Raw genomic sequence first — 24738 nt, forward strand, 5'->3', positions numbered from 1 at the left:
CACAATTTTGGAAACATTTTTTTTTTTATTAGGACGTTATAACGGTTAAAAGTTGGCCAGTGATTTCTAATTTTTCCAACAAAATTTACAAAACCATTTTTTTTAGGGACCACCTCACATTTGAAGTGAGTTTGGGTGACAATATGACAGAAAACACCCAAAGGTGACACCATTCTAAAATCCTGCACCCCTCAAGGTGATCAATCAATCCAATAGGTAATCCAGCTAGGGCAGTCTGCTAAAAACTTTCACATTTTATTAGAAAAAAATCTTTAAAATAATCCATTCAGCATAAATATCACAAGCCCCCAATCTGGGAAAAGTTCTATGGGCAGCCGCGTTTCGAACCTAACGATTCTTAATCCTTGCAAGGATGTGGGGAAAAGCCACTGTTTGGGCACATGGCAGGGCTTAGAAGTGAGGGAGCACCGTTTTACTTTTTGAATGCAAAATTGGCTGAAATAAATGGAGAGAGCCATGTCACGTTTGGAGACCTCCTAATGTACCTAAACAGTGGATACCCCCCAATTCTAGCCCTAACACAACCCCAACCCTAACCGCAACACACCTCTAATCCCAACCATAACCCTATCCCCAACACACCCCTAATCCCATCCCAAACCGTAATCACAGCCCTAACCCCAACATAACCCTAGCCCCAACCCTATCGGAAAAATGGAAAAAAAATACATTTTTTAAATTATTTTTACCTAATGTGATGCAGTGACCCCTGATACAGCTAGGGGGTGCTCCTCGGGATGCGCATCGAGGCGTATCTGTGATTATGATGGTGAAACAGTGACCGGCGGGATTGTAAATGGCCGGTATGTGTCACAAAGGGAGTCTGTGCTGTAAGCCTGAAGTATTGTTTTTCTGGGACCTGTAGTCCCACAAGTATTTGTGTTTACTTAAAGGGAGGCTTCCCGGGTTAGTCGGAGAGCTGGGCGGGTCTGGCTAACCACACACACCTCCCACCTATGGGAGTGGTTACAGGTACATAATGTGACCATGGTGTGGTCACATGGACTCTGTGATGGAGAGTGTGTAGGTCCTGGACAGCTTGTGTGTTGGGAGATCCTTTGTGTGGACCAGATCTCTGAATAGCGCACTGAGAGACTGTGGACCTGAAGACTTGTGTGTTGGGAGATCCTGAGAGTAGGTTCGGATCCCTGAATAGCGCATTGAGAGACTTGTGTGTTGGGAGATCCTGGGAGTAGGATCGGATCCCTGAATAGCGCACTGAGAGACTTCTGTGTTGGAAGAGCCTGGAGTAGGACTTCCTGAAGAGCACATGGAAAGGCATGTATGCAGAGTCTGTGATGACACTGCATTGGGGGAGCTACAGCCCGTCTGAGGATCTGGACTGTCAGGTGGCCTATTGAGCAAGGCTTTGTTCGGGACGGTGATCGCAGTTCGGCAGCTTCCCTGGGAGAGAGAGTACTGACAGGAGACAGCGTGTGGAGCAGGAGCTCCTGGAAGGTAACCCAGAGTTGGGGAACTGTGTGCACTGACAGGGGGGTCAGTTAATGAACTGTGCGGTCACCCATGGTAACTGGATGGAGTAAGGTCCAGCATATGTAGTGCCTGCAACCTAATGTCGTGCTATGAAGTATCAGAGTTAAAATGTATATAATGAACTATGTATTAGGTTTGTGATGTGCATCATGGCCTACGGTGCGGTTTATGATGCCTAAATAAACCGCATAGACTGTTTTTGTGAGAAAAACGTGCCTGTGTGACTGAATCCCGTTGTTAAGCGAATGTCCCCCAATACATTCAGTAAGCGCTATCTTACACTAACTAAGGGGGTGATAAAGGAGGGTTTATTTTACTTTTTTTTTATCACTGTGATAGGGTCTATCACAGTGATTAAAATGAACCAATAGGAAAAATCTCTTAATGGTGCCGGCCGGCAGATCTCGGCAGGCGCACTGCGCATGCGCCTGCCATTTTCTTCCCGGAAGAAGACGCTGAGGGTCAGGAGACAGAGCCGAAGGGTCCAGAGACACCGGGGGGTGGCTCGTGGGACTCCATTTCCCTTTTCTCTGGTATGCTACATTATACCAGAGGAGAGAGAAATAAATGGGAAATATTACTTTTTTTGTGGTCACCATTATTTGCCGAATGCAACACTGCGGACGGTAAAAAGCGACCTGAATCAAGTTCTCCGGGGTCTCGGCTGCCCCTAGTAGCCGAGATCCCGGAGATTTTCCAACAATGGGGGGCGCTATACCCTTATTTCTCAGCGCCGTTAAAAAGCGTTGCTGAGGAATAAGTAATTGCCACCGTTAAAAGGCATATCGGCGGTCGTTAAGTGGTTAAGTAACTCAGCAGGGAGGTTGTTCCAAGCATTTTGGAAAACTAACCTCAGATCATGTATGGATGTAGACTTGTGTGAATCCTTCTGTCTCCATGTAATCATACACAGACTTGATGCTGAGATCAGAGCTCTGTGGAGCCACATCATCACTTCAAGGACTGCTTGTTCTTCTTTTATATTGAAAATAGTTTTTTTAATCTCATTGGCTGTATGTTTGGGGTCGTTGGCTTGATGTATAATAATTTTGAAGCCAATTAGACACCTACCTGACGGTATTGTTTGATGGATAAGCATCTGCTTCTTTTTTCAGCATTGAGGAGACCATTAATCTTGACCACATCTCCAAATGCAGTAACTAAATGTGCAAGGAATCTCCGCCATGCTTTACTTTGACTGCAGCCATGAGGCAAAGATACTGTCTTTTGTAACTACCATTTTTCTTCACCCCAGTTCCTCTGTTTTCATACCTAATTGAGTTTCTTGGCCACAATTACATGTCAAAGTCATGGCTCTTTGGCTGCAATTTTGTCATGGATACTTTCTCTGGAAAGATTTCTCCAACCAGTAGATGGACATAGCAGGCTTCGACTGGTTGCTGCCAGTTCTGAGCTGATGGCATTGCTGTACATCTTCTGAATTAAATAGGAAGCATGATGTGTCTTTTATCTGGTTCACTAAGGCTACTTTCACACTAGCGTCGTGAACTGCACGTCGCTATGCGTCGTTTTGTAGAAAAAACGCATCCTGCAAAAGTGCTTGCAGGATGCGTTTTTTCTCCATAGACTTGCATTAGCGACGCAGTGCGACGCATTGCCACACGCCGCAACCGTCGTGCGACGGTTGCGTCGGACCGTCGCCACCAAAAAACGTTACATGTAACGTTTTTTGGTGCGTCGTGACCTTCTTTTCCGACCGCGTATGCGCGGCTGGAACTCCGCCTCCCCGCACCTCACAATGGGGCAGTGGATGCGTTGAAAAACAGCATCCGCTGCCCCTGTTGTGCAGCGCTTTCACTGCTTGCGTCGATACGTTGCAACGACGCAATTCGTCGTGCGTCGTACAACGCTAGTGTGAAAGTAGCCTTAGTTTCCTTGGAAGACTACTGTGTCTATGACCTTAAACATTGCCCATTTCTTGGCGCTTCTTCAAAAGAGCTTATACTGCAGATCTTGAAATCCCAGTCTGCTTTAAAATCTTTCCTCGAGAGTGACCTTTCTCATGCAGTATAATTACCCTGTTTAAATTGGGCTTGTGCACATGTTGCAGATTGAGCTTGTGCACATGTTGCAGATTTGCTGCATTTTTGCCATGCAGATTTGCTAGCAAAACCTGAAGGAATCCTGATGACAGCAAAGTGAATGAGAAACCTGAAGTGTGATGCATATGTTGAGTACTTTTAACTTGTAGATTTGGTACAGAAAATAATCTGCAGCATGTAAATTCTCTGCGTTTTTGCCCTGAGAGGTGCAGAAATTTTTGCATCCATTTACTCAACTTGTGCATATAGCCTTAGGGGAGAGGGGCAGGGTTAGAGTTGTTCACGCTGGTAATGTAGATGAATCCCTTGCTGTCATTAGAAACCAGTGGGTGCTGTATCTTCTGGTGATTGCAGCTCACAGAGGAGAAAACTAGGGATGTTTTTTCCACAACCAACTGGCTAAAAAATGAAAGTTTATTTAATAGAGTTAAAACCTCAACACTTGGGCCTCTTTCACACTTCAGTCTTCTGGTGTCAGTCAAAATCCGTCGTCGCGACGGATCCGTCAAAAATAGTAAAAATAGTAAAAAAAACTGAAACAACGGATCCATTGTTTCGATGGATCCGCACAGTGGATCCGTCGAAAAACCGGATCCGTCGCATCCATTTTTTCCATCCGTTTCTTCGACGGATCCATTTTTTCATATCTCCAAATGGGAGGCTCCCAAACGTGATTGGCCACTGGAAAAATAATGGAAACCTATATATTGAGTGTTTTAACACCCCATCTGTAATACTATTGTAGGAACTCAAGGATTCTGATAGCATGGGGCAATGAACAGACAGAGACGGGTTTCTTTAGTGCAAATAGTGTAGTTGTACAACAGCAATAACACCCAAAACAATATACTGATAACCCACAGTGTCCTGAAATGAAACGAGTCCTTGAAATATATACAGCGAATCGGCGGAGTTCTTAAAGGGCCACTGTCACCCCCTCCAGCCGTTATAAACTAAAAGAGCCACCTTGTGCAGCAGTAATGCTGCAGTCTAACAAGGTGGCTCTTTTAATTTTTGATTCCGTTATTCCCTCAATAAAGCGTTTTAAAATTTGCCCTAACTACCTGTCTGCAGACCTGGAGGCGGTCCGAAGCCTCCTCTGTGAATCTCCCAACGGCCGTCACTCTTCTCTTCTGGGGATGTGGTCGCCGCCCCCTTCGCGCTGTTTCTTCTTAAATCCGGCGCCTGCGCTGTGCGTGCCTGCCTGTGACAGGCGCAGTCTTCATTGTCCGTCATAGGTCAGATGCAGGGTGCCTGACTGCACCTGTGCGGGCAGTACGGCCACCCTGTTGTTGTAGGTGAAGGGGAAGGAATACTAAGAGTCCTCTGGTTTTTTTTTTTGGGGGGGGGGTTGCCAGGTTCTGGGAAGCTTTGGTGGGCTCATATGGCAAGGCGTAGTGGTGGGTGACCTGTAAGGGTCCGGCTGCACCATGACAGAGTCCATAGTGCTCGTAGAGCGTGCAGCCATGCCAGAGTGATAAAATAGAAATACCACAATCTTTTATACAGAAAATGTCTCGCATGAATGTATATCAGGACATCAGTTCCGGAAAACTGCCAAAAATGCAAATTAAAGAACCTCACAAAATGCAGTCCAAAAAATACCATAAAAAATGAAAATTTATTGAATATTCATTAAAATTGAGATAATACAACCACGTACCCGTAACCGGAAAACAGAGGGAAATAGGTGAAGCATCATATGGTGGTACAAACAACCAAAGGACTCATGTCCACATCACTGCAACACTTATACTGCCATTATTGTAAAGGGCCCATGGCCATGTACAAACAAGGATCAGTGTCCCCATAATCATTATTAACAGTATCAAACAACATGGCCCGAAACGCCCATGTAAGCATGTAACTACCTGGTGATGATGCAGTGAGCGGTCCAGAGTCCAACCCGACGCGCGTTTCGGAGCACTGGGCTCCTTCCTCAGGGGGCATGGGTTTGCCGGGTTCTGGGAAGCCTTGGTGGGCTCATATGGCGTGGCGTAGTGGTGGGTGACCTGTCAGGGACCGGCTGCACCATGACAGAGTCCTTAGTGCTCGTAGAGCGTGCAGCCATGCCAGAGTCCATAGTGCTCGTAGAGGGTGCAGCCATGCCAGAGTCCATAGTGCTCGTAGGGCATGCAGCCATGCCAGAGTCCATAGTGCTCGTAGAGCGTGCAGTCATAACAGAGTCCATAGTGCTCGTAGAACTTGTAGCCATGCCAGAGTCCATAGCGCTTGTAGGGTCATTCCATATCAAGTGATCCAAATATGAATATTTTTTTTACCTTACGTCTTTAGATCTTTTTTATTTTTTGTTTTTATGAAGTACAACTTTAGTTAATTACAAATTAAAAGTTTAAAAATTTTTTCTTCATCAGTTAATTTTTTACAGATTTTTAAAGTTTTGAAAAAGCATGGATTTTGGCCTGGTATGGCTTTACATTTTTTATCATATCTCGGGCTAGAATTAAGATATAGAGGTGGGAGAGGCATCATTTTTCTCAGAACGGTACTGGCTTTCATTTGATATGTCAAAAGACTATGTTTCTTTATATTTTGTTTTGGAGAAATCAAATTAAAAATTTTGATGCGCAATTCTGAAAAAAACGTATGTTTTAAAATTGTGAAAACATGCATGTGTGTTACTTGTGTCCTTGTTTATATTTGTACAGGGATTCAACTTGGGATCTATCACATTTGTATTTTTTTTTTTAAGCCTTGAATCATCTGATTTTATGTTTGTGTGAGTTTCTTCCCTTTTTCTTTTCAAATTACAACTTACTGCATTCAACATTTATATGTAACAATAAAGAAACACAAAAAACAACTACCAAAGTGCCAGAATAAATACATCTTAATCATCATAACAACTTGCTCAGCATTTTCAACCTGAATTCATTGAACAAGCCAAAAGATAAAAGGTGATCACATCCTCAAGTGTGATTTTCTAAATACAGTCTCGTCCTAATTATATGTTAAAAACAAGATTCAAAGAACCAATATTTCTACCACCTATTTATACATGGAACAATTTTTTTTCTACTATATCACTAAACATGTCATTTCTGAAGTGTTTAAGAAGAATAGTCCAGTAGTTAAATCCTCGTACTATAAAATATGAACTAATCAAATAATTAATAGTAGGTTTTTACACTGGCCTTCTATCATGTGTCCCTTCTAGTGGATGAAATGTCATCTTGCCCATAAGCGCTCCCTAGCAATGGCTGTTTCCTTTTGTGTCAAAGCATGTGCGGCTGTCATGGTGTTCGGCTCCACCTGAGTTATATCTGATTTTTGTTCACTTTTACAATGTCTGATTTTCTTGGATACACAAAGGACGGCGCTGGACCGGAAGGTGCAGAAAAGTCACTTCTACGTCTTCATTTTCACAATCTTTGGAGAGTCCAGTAGCCGCCAGCGCCGATCATATTCACACGTCACATAGCCAGTTGTCATCCATTGCCGATCTTGTGCCGCCTTCTACCACGTCATGGACGTCACTGTCTTTATTTCCACTACATGTGATGACAGTCCGGTATTGCTGAGTCCCCTGTGATGGGTTCTGCTTCCTGTAACCAATATAACAAACTCTCCTCCTCTTCGTAGTCCTGGTTTGTACAATACATGAACTGGATGTTAAGAATATTTTTCTCCCTCCATTTGAGGAGTTGCCTGGGTGATAAGATTTGGTGTGGATATGGTCTGTGGAGGCCCGAGCTGCCGGCCTGTCATCTGCTCTGCAGTCACTGTCTACCCCTGGTCATTCTCAGCCCTAACAAAGCTTTCTCCTCTGTCCTCTCCTGCTTCTATGTGGTAACATAATAAAATAATACAGTAATATCTAGCAATCATGGATTATTTGGTAAATATAGACCCCACACTGTTAGACCACAGGCTGAACAGATCTGAAATCAAGATTTTTGAACTGACAATGTAATAGTTTTATTTTTTAAAATATGATCCCATAATGATCCCATCTTGTATTTTGGTACAGATGTGAATAGGAGCATAGCAGGGACATGTGCAGTTTTTGAAATTTTTAAATTAAACGTTTTTTTCGGAAATGCGTTTTAAAGTTTTGCGCCTGCGTTCGCATACGTAAATTATTATCAAAGATACCCTTGTGACATATCTGGTGAAAGCCTGTACTGTTCTGAGTAGAATGGTGTTTATTTTGTTTCTCTATCTCTTTTCTAGCCTGAGTTATGGGGAGAAATGTAAAGGCAGGCAACACCGAAATTCGCACTTTTTCCGAACTTTGAAAATCAATAAAAAATAAAAAAAAAAATTCTAGAATTTTTTTTTCTTCGCATTTTGCATTCTCTGACACACTATTACCAAATAACAAAATCTCAAAAGAATTAAAAATATAGTGGTAAATATCATTGGTTCACTTGACATGGAATGACCCTGTAGAGCGTAAGGCCATGCCAAGGTCCTGCTGCATTGTGGTGGTGGCGGTATGCAAGGCCATGCCAGGGTCCTGCTGCATCGTGGTGGTGGCGGTACGCAAGGCTATGCCAGGGTCCTGCTGCATCGTGGTGGTGGCGGTACGCAAGGCCATGCCAGGGTCCTGCTGCATCGTGGTGGTGGCGGTACGGAAGGCCATGCCAGGGTCCTGCTGCATCGTGGTGGTGGCGGTACAAAAGGCCATGCCAGGGTCTAGCTGCATCGTGGTGGTGGCGGTACGGAAGGCCATGCCAGGGTCCTGCTGCATCGTTGTGTCAGTGGAGGAGGTCCAAGCAGGAGCAGCGGTTGTCATGGTGGTGGCGGTGGGATGTCCAACTGCACTCGGCATGGTGGTGGTGCAGTAGTGGTGTCCGGCAGTGCTAGGAATTGAGGTGGCCGTACAGTGGTATGCAGCAGAGGTCGGCATTTAGGTTAATTGTGACAGTGAAGGCACAGGTGTATATGCCGACACTGTCTGCTGGAAATGCCGACTCTTCTGCATAGCCTGCACGTAAGCAGCATTGCAGGCCTGCATGACACTCAGCTGGAGATCAGGAGTAAGGTGTTCCGACATGCCCTACTCAATTTGGTTAAAAAAATGATGTGCTGGCCTCTGGAGGTCGGCTTTCGCTTGGTCAAGGCTTTTGGTGAACTCCTGGATACGTGCATTCAAGAGGTTATGTGAAATATCCATTCGGTCACCCAAAGCCTTGATTGCTTCCTGTAAAACTGAGCTCATGTGCAAAAACTCGGGCATGAGTGACCTGTCCGATGCCCTCTGCCGCTGCCGGGAGGAGCCCCCAAAAAAAGGGGCAGTGGAAGAGGACTGCGAAAGGGGAAGACCTGATGGACCAGCTCCCTGGTCTCCAGTTAGTGTGGAAGGCCCACTTGCTGCAGCGCTGCTGGATGGCTGGGACGGGTCCATGGCTGTCGGATGAAGGACCGCTCCAGAACCTGGTCCAACAGTTGTGCTCCATGTGCTGTGAAAAAAGGAAAAAGAAACTTAATACCAAAAATTAACCAGACGCAAAATCCTGTGGAATAGAAATATACAGATTATGGCAATACAATACAACCTAATGCACGTGATAAATACTTACGTTCTCTGGGCAAGGACAGGTCTTAAAAATGCCAGAACTCGATAGTATTTGTATCTTCTGATCCTTGGTCCTGAACCACTGGGAACACGGCTCTCTTGACGCAGGTTCTTGTTGAAGCGGTCCTTCATCGAACGCCAACGTGTTTTGACTTTGGCCACTGTTAAAAAAAAAAAAATATATGGTCAGAAAAAGGACTTTTGGCCGTGCTCACACAACTGTATGTGATGACAGAAACTCATGAGAGTTTCTTTCATCACACACAGTCGAGTGAGCATGGCCAAGGTCTCTGCTGCTTCACTCTGCAGTGCAATACTTACCAAATGCATTTCGGACCCGAGTCGGGGCGTTGTCCCAGCCATCCCACATCTCTTTGGCCACCTCATTCCATAGGCACCGGATCGTGACGTTGTTTGAGTGCAGTGGATCCCGGGTGTCCCACAACGGGACTCGCTCCTGGACCTGGGAGATGAGGAGATCATTTTCAATTAGGTCATCCTCCCGTTGTGGAACCTAAAAATTAAATAAAGTCATTAAAGTTTAGTGAATTAACATAAGGAAAAATAAGATGCTGAGAAATGGCATGAATAGGAAAGTCAACATACAAAAGGATTCCAGAAAAAAAAGGTTAAGAAATGGGAATGTAAAGAAAAGAAGATTCAAGAATATTACACTGAGGATACAGTAAACAGTCAGCCTTGTATACGTACCCGCTGCCATCTTTCCACCTGACCTTGAGTCCGCTGCTCCTGCCCAGTCTGTGCCGCAGTTGAAGAAGAGCTCTAAAAAAATGAAAAATTCAAATTGTCACATGTGTAGATGTGACAATGAATACTTACCAATCTGATGAGGCAAGTACCTCACTGACATGCTCGACTTCCGACGGCCCAGGACGAAACTCCTCATCAGAAGAAGAAGAAGACATTCTGATGCATGTAGAAAGAAAGAAATGCAAGAAATTAGGACATGTAGACACAGAAAGTAGAAAATAAAGGCATTGGCTAGGATATACTCACATTGTTCAGTGTCTTGTTTTCCTCCAAGATGTAGCCTGTGTCTCGTATGCTTCAGTGTCTGCTGAGTAGTGACCTGCAAATGTCCACTCCCTCCCTTTATCACCTTGTATGTGGGGGGTGGCTTATCAGTGTCTAGACATGTTTTTCTCTTTTGAAACGCATGCGTTCACGAACACAAGCAAACGCATGTGCTTGTGCACGCATGCGTTCATATATAGACAGCAATGCGTTTTTTTGCCGCAATCCTTGCGCAATCGACCGCATGCATTTCCAGGCGGCAAATTGACGCCTCTAAAAATTACTACATGTTGCATTTCCGTGCAAACGACGAAACGACGCATGCGTCGTCAAATGAGTCAAAAAACACATGGGTCCCTAATGTTAAATATAGGAATACACAATGCATGCGGATATTTGCGGAAGAAACGCTGCGGACACAACCGCAAATGTGAAACCAGCCTTAGAAAATCCGGAATACTGACACCATCTTTGAGAGGTTGTAGAGCAAGTGGCAGAAATGGAAGGAGTACTACCAAATATTGTGACCATCTATGCATCTATCCATCAGACAGGTTGCTGGCAGGCTTCTTGTTTGTTTGCTTCTTGCTAGCACATTGAGGAATTAAGCCACATGACAGGTTTATATAGATTTGGGGCTGTCTGGCCAATTGGCTACTAAATACAGATTTGGAGCATGCTCAGTGTAAAAAAACAGAATCCGTCGCTGGGTTCCCTCATTTGACGGACAGCGACGGATCATGCGCCCATAGGTTCCATTCTAGCCAACGACGGATGCCACTGGATCCGTCGCTGTCTGACTTTTTGACGCAGACAAAAAACTTTACTTTGCCCATCATCTCCAGACAACGGATAAACATATTCCGACAGATTCAGCGCACGATGGACGAAGCGTGAGGCCATCAGTCGTAATCCGTTGCTAATACAAGTCTATGAGAAAAAGATGGATCCAGTGGGCAAATTCGCTGGATCCGTTTTTTTTTCACAAAACGACGGATTTTGACTGAAACAAAAAGACTGAAGTGTGAAAGAGGCCTTAGAGTGGGGGAAATAAGTAGTTGATCCCTTTCTGATTTTGTATGTTTGCCCACTGTCAACGACATGAACAGTCTATAATTTTAAGAGTATGTTAATTTTAGCATTGAGAGATAGAATATCAAAAATAAAATCACATTATATAAATTTATTTGCATTTTGCAGTGAGAAATAAGTATTTGATCACTTTGGCAAACAAGACTTAATACTTGGTGGCAAAACCCTTGTTGGCAAGCACAGCAGTCAGACTTTTTTTAGTTGATTATGAAGTTTGCGCTCATGTCAGGAGGAATTTTGGTCCACTCCTCTTTGCAGATTATCTCTAAATCATTAAGATCTTGAGGCTGTCGCTTAGCAACTCGGAGCTTCAACTAAGTTTTCTATGGGATTAAGGTCATGGAGACTGGCTAGGCCACTCCTTGACCTTAATGTGCTTCTTTTTGAGCCACTCCTTTGTTGCCTTGGCTGTATGTTTTGGGTCATTTTCTTGCTGGAAGATCCAGCCACAACCCATTTTGAATGTCCTGGTGGAGGGAAGGAGGTTGTCACTCAGGATTTTACGGTACATGGCTCCATCCATTCTTCCATTGATGCGGTGAAGTAGTCCTGTGCCCTTAGCATTCAAAAAACCCCAAAACATAATGTTTCCACCGCCATGCTTGACAGTGGAGACTATGTTCTTTGGGTCATAGGCAGTATTTATCTTGCTCCAATTCACGGCGACTTGAGTTAATGACAAAGACCTCAATTTTTGTCTCATCTGACCCAATCTCTCACATAATTATCCAGGTGTTCAATGGCAAACTTCAGACGGGCCTGTACATGTATAAAGGTGACTATGTAAGACAGCTGTATTTAATGCAGGTAACGAGTTGATTAGGATCTTCTAACTGGTCTGTAGTAGGCAGAACTCTTAGGCTATGTGCACACGTTGCGGATTTTGTTGCGGATCCACAGTGTTTTTTATGTGCAGATTTTCACCAAATCCGCGGAGAGTGATTAGGCAATGTTAATCAATGGTAATCCAGAATTGATGTGCACATGCTGCGGAAAATTACGCACTGATTCTCAGCGTTTTATTTTCTGCAGCATGTCAATTATTTTTGCGGATCTGCATCATTTCTGCATCCATTGACTTACATTTACTCAGTAAAATCCACAGCTAAACCGCAAGTGTAAAAAGGTCTGATTAGCTGCGGATTTGCGTGTTAAAACCGCAGCAGAAAGGAAGTTGGAAGAGTGTGTGAGCCGAGAGTATGTGCAGGTCTCTCTGTGTGTGTCTCTGTGTGTGTGCGGCTGTGTGGGTGTCTGTAGCCAGGCATCATCTGATGGGACCACTGCTCCCATCCTGCTATGTCTGCTGTCACATAACAGTGACAGCATGAGCCGATGATGGGGCTGTAGTGCCATCATCCGGCGACTGTGTTCAAAGTTTAAAAAAAAAACACATTTACAAACAAGTTAAAAAAAAAAAACACATTTACAAACAAGTTTAAAAAAAATCACATACAACATTCGTACTCCTCAAACACCTAATTCCCTGATGCCCTCGATCTCCTGCAATAAAAATAAAATAATAAACCACCATAAACTCATCTTTCTGACGTAGTCCATTTAACATCGAGTGTCCCACAGCGATCTCACTTGTAGAGCAAGGCTTCGGTGATGCACTGACAGGAGGGGCAGCTGTGGCTGTTATTTTTAGACTGGGGGGCTATATCAATAGCTCCTCACCAGCCTGCGAATACCAGTCCCCACCTGTCAGCTTTTTGGTTGGATGTTAAATAATTAAATAAATAATAATATTGTTAAATAATTAAAAATAATAATTAAAACAGAGTGGGGGACCCCTCTATTCTTGATCACCAGCCTTGCTGAAGCTGACTGTCAGGACTCTGAACATTTTTTACCTTTTGTGCATTACTGCCCTTTTCCAAGATGGCATCTTTGGTCTCATGTGCACTGTGTCTTCCTGCTATAAAACTCCACCCCAGCCTTCAGTCTGTGCTAGAGTATTCTGCCTTGCATCCAGCTCCTGACCTCTGATTACTCCCTGGCTATACACCTGCTCCTGTGAACCTGTGTGGTGATCCTGCTACTCAGCTCTGAGTTCCTGCTGCATACACAAGTTTCCAGTAATCCTCCTTCATCTGCTGTTCGTGTTTACTTCCATCTGCATTTGCTGGACATGTAAGCTGTTTCTGCTTTGCAATAACCTGAGACTATTAACCAGGCCTCCCTGGTTGAGCTAAGATATGATTTGAACTGCCTAATAAGCATATCTATCTGTGCCTGGACTAAGACAAGGATTTATTTGTGTCAAGTATCCTCAAGAATAACTGTGCTTCATAGACTTTCTGCTTGATTGCATTTTCCTCTGAAGTTTCCTTTAGACTGCTCAGCTGCATTTAATATTTACACCAAGTGTTGTGGACTTGAGTTTCTCTCTGCACCTGTTTGAATCACCGTGTGATAATATAGACTTTACCACTTATAAAACTGTGTCCTGTAGTTGTCTTGTTCCACGCAAAGAGTCTCCTGAGTTATCCCCTATAATTATTACAGGATACTCTAGCCTAAAAAAAAAAAAAAGGAGACTGCTGGAACAATGACTGCAGAAAGCAAATTAGAGCAGGTGTTTTCCATAATTAGATCACTGCAGAAAGATGTGGAAGGTCTGCAAAAGAAGTTTGGAAGCTTTGAACACAATCAACAAGTGTTTGGACAAACTTTGCAGGACTTGAGCAACCGCATGGCAGCCCAGGAAAACAAACTTGCTGGCATAGAGTCCCAGTATGGACGGGCTTTTCAGGACATAAGCACGCAAATAGCTGCACAAGTGACTTTACCTCTGGGCAACCGCCACCAGCTAGCCCACCTAAGTTGCCCCCATTCAGATTTAATGGTGATCGCGACAAATTTCGTGGCTTTGTGAATAAATGTATGCTATATTTTGATGTGCATGCTGACTGTTTTCCTACTGATAGATCCAAAGTATTGTGTGTAATAATGCTACTGACCTCATGAGCGCTCGCCTGGGCTAATCCGATGATTGAGTCTCGTGACCCACGGTTAAATGACTTGGATGATTTCTTGGCCACTATGGCATTAATGTTTGACCCTAATCGCCGTGCAACCGCTGAATCTGCTTTGTTGTCTTTACGCCAGGCTAAACGTTCTGTTATTGAGTATGCCACTGAATTCAGGAGATTGGCCGTAGATACCAATTGGGACAGTTATGCACAATTGCCTATTTTTAAAAGGGGTCTGTCTAGTATTGTAATAGATGAATTAGCCCGCTCTGAGTCACCACAAGAGCTAGAGACATTTATACAGCATTGTGTGCGCATAGACATTCGCCTTACTGAGCGTAGGCAGGAGAAATTCGCTGCATATAACAGTGTTTCTAACTTTTCCCTTCCTTCCAAAGAGCCTGCAGGTAAAACCTCTCGGGAGGTGGAGGAGGTGCCCATGCAAATTGATTCCGTTCAGAGGCGCGAGATCAATGAGCGCCGGGAGCATCGCCTGCGTGAAAGTCTATGTTTCTACTGCGGCCAGTCTGACCACTTCTTGATCAATTGTCCTAAGTGTCCTAGATGGCCTAACAAGGTGCTAGCAGCAATAGGGGAGTATGACAACTGTGATGATGAATCTGACATCTCTGAATGTAGCCTGCCTTTAAACGCTGTATTCCATTCACTTTCTATTACTTCACCCCCCAAGGAGCTGAAGGAAAAGAACTCTCACTGTTCTCTCCCTATTAAGATCCTGTGTTCAGGACAGTGGATTTCCAGTTCTGCAATGATTGACTCTGGTGCAGGTGGCAATTTCATGGATATCGCATTTGCCAAGGAACATTGTATTAAAATTCAGCAAAGAGCCTCTCCAATTACCATGGAAACAGTGGATGGGTCACCTTTAATCTCTGGGCCTCTGGATCAGGAGGCCATACCCCTTGAAATTTTGTTGGAGCCTAATCATCAGGAGCAACTTTCTTTCTTGCTAATTTCTTCTCATTTTCCTGTGATTTTAGGCATTCCTTGGTTGCGTCTCAGAACCCAATTATCAACTGGGAGACCAAGGAGATTATCTTCCCAACAAGGAGCAACTCAGCGTTAACAGAAGCTGTCCCTGAGTCCACGGCTACGGAACCACATGTACAGGTATTTTCTTTACCTCCAGCTTATAAAGAGTTCTCTGACATCTGTGACAAGAAGAATGCAGATCAGCTTCCTCCACACAGGCATTATGACTGTCCCATTGAGCTGCTTTCCGGGGCAGCCATTCCTTTTGGTAACGTATACCCTTTGGCGGCACCTGAGCTTCAAGCCTTAAAAGGGTATATTGATGAAAATGTGGCCAAAGGCTTCATACGTCCTTCTTCCTCACCAGCAGGGGCACCTATCTTTTTTGTAAAGAAGAAGGATGGGACCCTGAGACCCTGTGTTGACTATCGAGAACTCAATAAGGTAACCGTACGAAACCGTTACCCTTTTCCTCTGATTCCCGAATTACTGGAAAGAGTCCGTCATACTAAGGTGTTCTCTAAACTGGATCTTCGTGGGGCTTATAATTTGGTGCGTATTCATCCAGGGGATGAGTGGAAGACAGCATTCAGATGCCGGTATGGACACTTTGAATCTCTTGTGATGCCCTTCGGGCTTTGTAACGCCCCTGCAACATTTCAACACCTCGCTAATGACATTTTCAGAGATTTGTTGGACCAGTTTGTAGTGATCTATTTGGACGATATACTAATCTTTTCTGACTCTCTACAGGAACATGAAGAACATGTCAAAACTATTTTAAGACGTCTGAAAGAGAACCATCTGTATATTAAGCCGGAGAAATGCGAGTTCCATCGTTCTGAGGTACAGTTCTTAGGTTATATCATCTCTCCCCAGGGGCTGAACATGGAATCTGGTAAGATTCAGGCTATCCTTGACTGGCCGGTACCCAAGAACGTAAAGGAGGTTCAATGTTTTATTGGTTTTGCAAATTTCTACAGACGCTTCATTCGAAATTTTTCTGATATTGTCCGTCCCATTACTTCCTTGACAAAGAAGGAAAAGCCCTTTAAGTGGTCATCACAGGCTCAAGAAGCTTTTGATCGGCTTAAGATCTGTTTCACATCAGCACCGCTGTTGATACACCCAGATCCAACACTTCCTTTCATTGTGGAGGTGGACGCTTCTCATAATGCTTTGAGGGCTATTCTCTCCCAAAGAACTGGAGAGAAGGGTCTGCTACATCCTTGTGCTTTCTTTTCCCGTAGACTAACCTCAGCAGAGAAGAATTACAACGTGAGAGACAAGGAATTGCTGGCTATTATTGCGGCTTTCAAAGAATGGAGGCATCATCTGCAAGGAGCTGCACAACAGATCATAGTTCTAACTGACCATCGCAATCTGGAGTTCCTTAGATCCGCTAGATGTCTTTCTCCTCGTCAGGCTCGTTGGAACTTATTTTTAAATCAATTTAACTTTGTTATCTCGTACCGTCCAGGTTCTCGTAATAGGAAGGCTGATGCTTTATCCCGAATCCATGCTGCGGATTCCGTACCTGGAGCCCCGTCCAAGACCATTCTATCTGATGCCAATTTCATCGGAGTTATCCATGATCAGGACTTGTGGAAGGAGTGCAGAGAGGCCTATGAAGGTGATGTATTTCTGGCCAACCCACCAGTGGATATTAATCTTGTCTTTAAGGGTGGCATGTGGTTCAGAGATCGACGTATCTACGTCCCTGAGGTCGTCCGTCTGCAGATCCTCAAGTTGGTACATGACTCCAAGTTGGCTGGTCACAGGGGGGTACAGAAGACACAAGAGTTCCTGAGCCGATACTTCTGGTGGCCAACTTGCCTGAAGGATACCAAGGACTATGTTCTCTCTTGCGAGGTATGTGCCCGTTACAAGACTCCTCATGTGGCACCTACGGGCCTTCTACAACCATTACCTGTTCCGTCCCGCCCTTGGGGGTCTATATCAATGGACTTTATTGTGGAGCTGCCTACATCGGGGGGCATGAATACAATCATGGTGGTAGTTGATCGCCTGACTAAAGCTGCTCATTTTGTTCCGTGCACCGGCCTCCCCTCAGCTAAAGATACAGTGAACTTGGTTATATAGAATGTCTTTCGGTTGCACGGGGTTCCGGATGAGATCATCTCTGACCGTGGAGTACAGTTCACTTCAAGATTCTGGAAGGGGTTTTGCTCTGCACTCAATATTAATGTCTGTCTATCTTCTGCTTACCTTCCCCAGACAAATGGTCAGACTGAGCGTACTAACCAGACGCTGCAACAATATCTAAGATGTTATGTCAGCCATCTCCAGGATGATTGGTTGGAGTTGTTGCCGTTAGCCGAATTTTCATATAATAATTCTCAGAGCGCCTCCACTAAATTTACACCTTTCTTTGCCAATCTGGGTTATCATCCGTGTATTTTACCTAGGTCTCCAATTAACTCTCCGGTTCCGGCAGTGGAGGAAAGGCTGACTGCGATGAGACAGAATCTGGAGGTTCTGAAGGAATCCCTGACCACAGCTCAAGAACGTTATAAGAGATCGGCTGATAGATTCCGTAAACCTGCACTCATGTTCAAGGTAGGAGATTCCGTGTGGTTAGCAACTAAGAATCTGAAGTTAAACGTTCCTTCACAAAAACTTGGACAGAAATTCATTGGCCCTTTCAAGATCAACGGTATTGTGAGCTCTGTGGCCTGTCGGCTGAAGCTGCCTAGGACAATGAAGGTACACCCAGTTTTTCATGTATCTTTACTAAAGCCTGTATCTCCTAATACCTTCCAGGGATGTGTTGTGCCACCTCCGCAGCCTGTGGTGATTGATGGGCAAGAACAATTCGTGGTGGAGGAAATTATTGATTCCAGGATTCGCAGGAATCGGCTCCAATGTCAGATAAGATGGCAGGGATATCCCCCTGAGGAAGACTCTTGGGAACCTGTGGAAAACATCAATGCCCAACAGAAGATTTCTCGTTTTCATCAGAGATTCCCTGAGAAACCAAGTCCAGGATCGTCCTGAGGCCGCTTCTAAGGAGGGAGTAATGTCAGGACTCTGAACATTTTTTACCTTTTGTGCATTACTGCCCTTTTCCAAGATGGCGTCTTTGGTCTCATGTGCACTGTGTCTTCCTGCTATAAAACTCCACCCTAGCCTTCAGTCTGTGCTAGAGTATTCTGCCTTGCATCCAGCTCCTGACCTCTGATTACTCCCTGGCTATACACCTGCTCCTGTGAACCTGTGTGGTGATCCTGCTACTCAGCTCTGAGTTCCTGCTGCATACACAAATTTCCAGTAATCCTCCTTCATCTGCTGTTCGTGTTTACTTCCATCTGCATTTGCTGGACATGTAAGCTGTTTCTGCTTTGCAATAACCTGAGACTATTAACCAGGCCTCCCTGGTTGAGCTAAGATATGATTTGAACTGCCTAATAAGCTTATCTATCTATGCCTGGACTAAGACAAGGATTTATTCGTGTCAAGTATCCTCAAGAATAACTGTGCTTCATAGACTTTCTGCTTGATTGCATTTTCCTCTGAAGTTTCCTATAGACTGCTCAGCTGCGTTTATTATTTGCACCACGTGTTGTGGACTTGAGTTTCTCTCTGCACCTGTTTGAATCACCGTGTGATAATATAGACTTTACCACTTATAAAACTGTGTACTGTAGTTGTCTTGTTCCACGCAAAGAGTCTCCTGAGTTATCCCCTATAATTATTACACTGACAGATGAGGGTTCCAGCTCCCAGCTGTGAGTTTTGCCTGGCTGGCTATGGAAAATTCGGGGGAACCCACGCCGGGTTTTTCATTCATTTATTTAGTTATAGCGCAGGCGGCAGGTGAGGAATACCCCCATCATCCACTCCTGCTGTCACTGTTATTAGTGGCTGCAGGTGTAGGCTGATGGGAGCAATAGTCCCAAAAGCCCCCACCTGCTGTCATTGTTCTGACTTGAATGTAACTCTCATCATTCTCCTCTGATCGCCGGCAGAGCAGGAGAGAATGATGAGAGCCGTCTTCAGCACCAGGGAACAGCGCTTACTGTAGTGCTTCTTCCCTGCCGGCCATCCGTGTGGTACTGATGCGGCACACGGTTGCCACACATATGCCGCGAGTATAACACACACACGAATATCTCCGGTACCGTTTTTTCCAGTACCAGAATTAAACTGGGCACAAGGCCTAAATCTGATGTTGCTATACTCATACTGACCTGAAAAAATTAAGTAGTTTTATATATTTTACGGCACAGTGAATGAAAAAAAATTGTATATTGCTGTTTTTTGCTCATTCTGTCATCCAAAAATAAAAACAGTGTTTAAAAAATGTTATTTTCCCAAAATGAAAACAAGACCTTATACTAGAGCCTGTCGAACAATAGAAAAGTTATAGCTCTCAGAATATCATGAAACAATTTTATTTTTTTCAGAAGAGTTTTTACCGTATAAAAGCAGCAAACCATATAAAACTTATATAAATCTGACATCGCTGTAATCGTACGGACTCAAAGAATAATGGGTCTTATCACTTATATCACAGATCAAATTGCATAGAAAACAAAAATAAAACAATCAATCCCTTAATTGGAACTATTCGCTATCATGAGACACATGGAATCAGCTTGGGCTCTGTCCCCTGATTAAATGTTGTCCCATCTTTTCCGGATAAACAAAAGCAGAGTCAACCACACTTTCGTGCACTCCAAACAGACCGGATCACAGGCAAGATGGAGTCCACTGTGACTTTATCTAACTCATGGCAGTCATTGCTTCCATTAGGGGTTTCATCTGAATTACGTATTTGACAGATTTGGACGGAAACCCTAATACAAGTACTCAGCGTAAAGCACTGGATACATTTTCATCAAATTTAACAGCGTCTAGTCTAACATCTTAACTGCTACTGTTAACTACTAGCCATTGTGGCAGCAGAGCTGAATAAAATGTGTGTGACGCTAGTCACCACTAACCAACAATCCGTGAGGCAGAGTAGTCAAATGTAATAAACAAAAGGCAAAATCAGCTCACGGTCCGAGGTCAGAATGCCAGGAAAATAGATCAGAGGAAAGGGATTGAGCAAACGGATGGTCACAACGAGGTCCAAAGTCAGCAATTGATCAATAAACTAAGCACAGAAATAGCAGACAAACAGCACCACTGAGCGAAAACTACGATTGGCAGATATATGTGACTGACAGTTTAGCTAAGTAGAAAAGTAATTATTTAGAAACAGGGAGCACCTGCAAGAAGCTCAGCACCACCCAGTCTGGGATTGGACGGCTGAGCTGTCAATCAAAGTACTGAGGGCTCATCACATACGTGCACTAGATTGGAAAAGTAAGTTGTCTATCAACACACTGACAGCTCAGTGCACACCTGCTCCCAATTAAATGACTGAACTGTCACGCACTGTGCCCATGACACACTGAAAGGAGGAATTGTGACAATGTAGTTTTTATTTTTTAAATTTGCATTTCTGTTGCAGATTTGGTTGCAGATATATTAGCTTATAAAGCTTAGTTATAAGTTATGATCAGCCCAACTGGGTGTTGCCAGAGATTTTTTTATTTAGCTCTGGGATCATGTACATCACTTAATTCCCTGCATGACATTGACCATAAGCAGGAATGCATCATGTAGGGGAAAAAGAACATTCCTTGATCTATGAAGCTACTGTCTAGTATAGATCATAGACTAGTGTCATTACAAATACTTCCAGATCTCCCTCAAAGCAGTCAGTATGGCGAAGGAGAGCACAGCAGAGCTGATTGTGATTCCAAACACCTCCAGTTCTCCTCACATATAGTATCAGTGTGGTTGGAGGTACAGAGCTGTGAGAGGAGAGCTGCTGTTGCAGGTTTTTTTGTAATGACACTCAGCGCTGCTGTACTCTCCCTCTTTCCACAATGAGTATGTTTTATTCTGCTCTGCGTCCACTAGTCAATGATGTGGGTAGTTTAACATGCTGAAAATGGTGAAAGGTGCTTTTTAAAGGCGATCCAAAATGTTATGTACTACAAATGGGTACCAATGATAACTTCAAATCAAACCCCCACTCAGGTATTTCATCTGTCAATGGAAAAAGAGGCAGTTTCAACATTACATGTGGAACAAAGGCCAGATTCATCATTGCATTTTTAAGACTCTTTACTTTTTAGGCTTGTGGTATTCATTGCTGTGTTTTTTTGCACAAAAGTTTTCAAAATGGTTCACACCGTGTTAGGGCTAACGGAACGCACCAAATAATTAGCGAGAAGGTATGAGGTGCGTTCGCAGCCCGGGGTCCACCATGCAGAGATGGAACCTGCTTCTAAGTAATGACGGACTATATGGCGGTACAACGTGGATACACACATGGGTTAACTTCACCCTGTATGAAGGAAGCGAATCCTGTTGCATCACAGGGCCGCGGTACCGCACAAAGAGCGCAAGCAAGGAATCACAGGACTCTATCCCAGGACACAGGAACAGAGTTCGTGTAGACCTCTTGCGCTCGACACCACAATAGGGATATCAGAGTAACAGAAAAGGTAAATTATATGCACAAGAGTGCGTGCTGTGTCACTGTGGCGGATGCCACTAACCACCCAGACTTGGGACAGGAAAGCGCTCTAATAGCGCACGGCACCGCATTGGCGGTCACAGCAGTTAGACGCAGTTTTGTGTGTTTTTGTGCCGATTACTCAGCCGGGCGCTAGATAGCATACATCCACCTTACACGAGTAGTCATACACAAGGGAGGGGATGATTAAAGAACGACTTGCACTCATCAAAACACACACATTTTCAAATGTACACTAGCGCATGGCCGAGCGGCCATGCAAACCTTTTATAGCGGCAGTGCTCCTAGACCTTCCAGATGGACCAATAGGAGCCGCAACAGGACCTAAGCATGTGACCCCGACCTCCAATGGGAGGTCGTCCCGTGGGCATGTTCAGTATGAGAAAAGCAGGACTTAGTCCCAGAAAGACCTGCTCGCTGCTGATCACTGCTGGCTACAAAGACAGAGCCTGGAAAGGCAGCAGTAACCAGTCGTCCAGTATCAGCCTGAGCTAGACGCTGGGACCGGCGTCTCTGCTGAGCAGGCTCTGCACTGCGGCTGGAGGCGAATTGGAGACCGCAGTGGAGATGGTTCGAGATTCCCCCTGTGCAGAGGCGGGAACTCAACACGTAACATTACCCCCCTCCTTGGGCCTCGCTACGCTCGAAGGCAGCAATGAGCTGCAGAGCTCAAATGTGCTCAGCAGGCTCGCAGGACCTGTCCTCTGGGCCATAACCGTTCCAATCTAACAAATACATTTTTTTACCACGTACCACCTTACACCCCAAGCATTCACCTCATAATCGTCCGTAGACTAACCCGATGTCCCGGCAGGTGACTCGGAAAACCGGGACATGTTTACGGGCTTGAAGAGGGACACATGAAAGGTGTCGGTGATACCAAGGCGTGGTGGAAGGGCCAGACGGTATACCACAGGATTAACCTGTTCAAGGACCTTGAAGGGACACAAGTAGCGAGGTGAAACTTAGTGGACTCAACTCGCAGCCTGATGTTACGGGCGGAGAGCCACACAAAGGTGCCAGGAGCAAAGGTCGGAGCGGGGCACCGATGTGCATCGGCGGAGGACCTCCTTCTCTCCTTGGAGGCCCAGATGGCATCCCTAGTGGCCACTACAGCCCAGTCTGCCACCCTGGAGTCGGCGGAAGACACGGCCATAGGCACAGGAACCCGCAGATGCTGGTCGTAATTAAGGAGGAATGGGGTCTGACCAGTGGAGTCGGCTACAGCGTTGCTTAGCGCAAACTCCGCCCACGGTAGCAAGGATGCCCAGTCATCCTGCCTGGCTGAAACAAAATGTTGCAGATATGTGACCAGAGTCTGGTTGGCCCTCTCTACCAAACCATTCATCTCTATGATATGCTGAAGAGAGATTTAACTAAATGATGAGTAGACGACAAATCTCTCTCCAGAACCGAGACGCAAACTGGGGAACCCGGTCACTGACAATTTTGTCCGGCATACCATGTAGGCGAAAGATATGCTTAATAAACAACGCTACCAGAGCCCGTGCAGAAGGTAGCCGTGGAAGAGGCACCAAGTGCACGATTTTGGAAAAAATGGTCGGTGATCACCCAAATAATGGTGCAGCTACGTGACTTGGGTAAGCCCACCACAAAATTCATCTCGACCATCTCCCAGCGCCTGTCCGCCACCGGCAGCGGGTAAAGTAACCCAGCTGGCCGTTGTCGAGGGGACTTGTTCTTGGCGCAGGAGACACACGCCCGAACATAGTCTCTGACGTCACAGGCCATATGCGGCCACCAGTATGTCCTCACCAGCAGCTCAGATGTCCTTTTGGTCCCAAAATGTCCACCCACCCTGGACGAGTGAGCCCAAGAGAACCTCTGGACGCAAATTAGTTGGTATAAAAGTCTTGCCCGGGGGCACAGACTCTAGCAAAACCGGAGCCACTGTTCTCAAGCTCTCAGAAGGAACAATAAACCGAGGCTCCTCTTCCTCCTCAGATGATACAACGGAGCGAGAGAGAGCGTCAGCACGAATGTTCTCCCCAGAGAGAAAATAGAGGGTGAAATGGAACCAGGAGAAGAACAGGGACAATCTGGCCTGGCGAGAATTTAGCCCCTGGGCTGTGTCTGTAAGTAGACCAAGTTTTTGTGGTCTGTGAATACTTGGAAGGGAAAGCGAGCCCCCTCCAAAAGGTGTCTCCACTCAGAGAAAGCCAACTTCATTGCTAGCAACTCCCTGTCCCCGATGAAATATTTCCTCTCTGCTGGTGTTAAGGTCTTGGAAAAGAAGAAGCAGGGATACTTCCGACCTTGAGCATGCTTTTGGAATAGGACAGCTCCAGCACCGACAGATGAGGCATCCACCTCCATTATGAAAGGTGTGTCTACATCGGGGCGATGTAGAATGGGAGTGCTAGCAAAGTGGGACTTAATAGAGAGGAAGGCCTTGGAGACCTCCTCCGACCACAATTTGGGATTTGCTCCCTTCTTGGTGAGGGCTACCAAGGGAGCTACCAAAGATGAGGGATGAACTGGCAATAATAGTTAATGAACCCCATAAAGCGCTGCACCGCTTTAAGAGAATGGGGTTCTTGCCAGTCCATCGCAGCCTGTAGTTTGGCAGGATCCATAGCCAATCCCTGGGCGGAGATGATATAGCCAAGGAAAGGTAAGGACTCCTGCTCAAGCACACATTGCTTCAACTTGGCGTAGAGGGAATTTGCCCGTAAGAGGTCGAAGACTCTGCAAACATCTCTCCGGTGGGAGTCAATATCTGGAGAGTAGATGAGAATATCATCCAGATAGACTACGAACGAGGTGGAGAGCATATCCTGGAAGATATCATTTACAAAGTCTTGGAAAAGGGCTGGGGCATTACAGAGCCCAAAGGGCATCACTAGGTATTCATAGTGCCCATCCCTGGTGTTAAAAGCCATCTTCCATTCATCCCCCTCACGGATGCGAATCAGGTTGTAAGCACCCCGCAGATCTACTTTA

General features: G+C 45.1%; 1 protein-coding gene across 5 annotated transcripts in view; it reads left to right on the forward strand.

Annotated features, from left to right (window-relative positions):
• The window catches only part of MEIOC (meiosis specific with coiled-coil domain), a 224250-nt gene that overhangs the window by 139326 nt on the left and 60186 nt on the right, over positions 1–24738 (forward strand). The window lies entirely within an intron of this gene.

The sequence above is a fragment of the Ranitomeya variabilis genome, chromosome 4, assembly GCF_051348905.1.
Source record: "Ranitomeya variabilis isolate aRanVar5 chromosome 4, aRanVar5.hap1, whole genome shotgun sequence".
NCBI classification, from domain to species: Eukaryota; Metazoa; Chordata; class Amphibia; order Anura; family Dendrobatidae; genus Ranitomeya; species Ranitomeya variabilis.